The following is a 1,973-nucleotide window of genomic DNA, read 5'->3' as shown; positions in this document are numbered from 1 at the left end:
GCTAACGCTTCCGCTTTCGGTCTACGAGGGTACGTGGACAACACTCTCCCCTCTCGCTGCTATGCATCACCATGATCTTGCGTGTGCGTAGCAAATTTTTTGAAATTACTACGTCCCCCAACAGTGGCATATGAGCCTGGTTTTATGCGTAGATGTCATATGCACGAGTAGAACACAAGTGAGTTGTGGGCGATATAAGTCATACTGCTTACCAGCATGTTATACTTTGGTTCGACGGTATTGTTGGATGAAGCGGCCCGGACCGACATTACGCGTACGCTTACGCGAGACTGGTTCTACCGACATGCTTTGCACATAGGTGGCTGGCGGGTGTCAGTTTCTCCAACTTTAGTTGAACCGAGTGTGGCTACGCCCGGTCCTTGCGAAGGTTAAAACAGCACCAACTTGACAAACTATCATTGTGGTTTTGATGCGTAGGTAAGAACGGTTCTTGCTAAGCCCGTAGCAGCCACGTAAAACTTGCAACAACAAAGTAGAGGACGTCTAACTTGTTTTTGCAGGGCATGTTGTGATGTGATATGGTCAAAGCATGATGCTAAATTTATTGTATGAGATGATCATGTTTTGTAACCGAGTTATCGGCAACTGGCAGGAGCCATATGGTTGTCGCTTTATTGTATGCAATGCAATCGCCATGTAATGCTTTACTTTATCACTAAGCAGTAGCGATAGTCGTAGAAGCATAAGATTGGCGAGACGACAACGATGCTACAATGGAGATCAAGGTGTCGCGCCGGTGACGATGGTGATCATGACGGTGCTTCGGAGATGGAGATCACAAGCACAAGATGATGATGGCCATATCATATCACTTATATTGATTGCATGTGATGTTTATCTTTTATGCATCTTATCTTGCTTTGATTGACGGTAGCATTATAAGATGATCCCTCACTAAATTATCAAAGTATAAGTGTTCTCCCTGAGTATGCACCGTTGCGAAAGTTCTTCGTGCTGAGACACCACGTGATGATCGGGTGTGATAGGCTCTACGTTCAAATACAACGGGTGCAAAACAGTTGCACACGCGGAATACTCAGGTTAAGCTTGACGAGCCAGCATATAACAGATATGGCCTCGGAACACGGAGACCGAAAGGTCGAGCGTGAATCATATAGTAGATATGATCAACATAGTGATGTTCACCATTGAAACTAATCCATCTCACATGATGAGCGGACATGGTTTAGTTGCTTTGGATCACGTGATCACTTAGAGGATTAGACGGATGTCTATCTAAGTGGGAGTTCTTAAGTAATATGATTAATTGAACTTAAATTTATCATGAACTTAGTCCTGATAGTATTTTTGCAAATTATGTTGTAGATCAATAGCTCACGTTGTTGCTTCCCTGTGTTTATTTTTTGATATATTCCTAGAGAAAAATTATGTTGAAAGATGTTAGTAGCAAAGATGCGGATTGGATCCGTGATCTGAGGATTATCCTCATTGCTGCACAGAAGAATTATGTCCTTGATGCACCGCTAGGTGACAGACCTATTGCAGGAGCAGATGCAGACGTTATGAACGTTTGGCTAGCTCAATATGATGACTACTTGATAGTTTAGTGCACCATGCTTAACGGCTTAGAATCGGGACTTCAAAGACGTTTTGAACGTCATGGACCATATGAGATATTCCAGGAGTTGAAGTTAATATTTCAAGAAAATACCCGAGTTGAGAGATATGAAGTCTCCGACAAGTTCTATAGCTAAAAGATGGAGGAGAATAGCTCAAGCAGTGAGCATGTGCTCAGATTTTCTGGGTACTACAATCGCTTGAATCAAGTGGGAGTTAATCTTCCAGATAAAATAGTGATTGACAGAATTCTCTAGTCACCATCACCAAGTTAGTAGAACTTCGTGATGAACTATAATATGTAAGGGATGACGAAAGTAATTCCCGAGCTCTTCGCGATGCTGAAATCGACGAAGGTAGAAATCAAGAAAGAG

The sequence above is a fragment of the Aegilops tauschii genome, chromosome 3 (genome assembly GCF_002575655.3).
Source record: "Aegilops tauschii subsp. strangulata cultivar AL8/78 chromosome 3, Aet v6.0, whole genome shotgun sequence".
Classification (NCBI taxonomy): Eukaryota; Viridiplantae; Streptophyta; class Magnoliopsida; order Poales; family Poaceae; genus Aegilops; species Aegilops tauschii.
Note: the sequence above shows the minus strand (reverse complement) of the source record.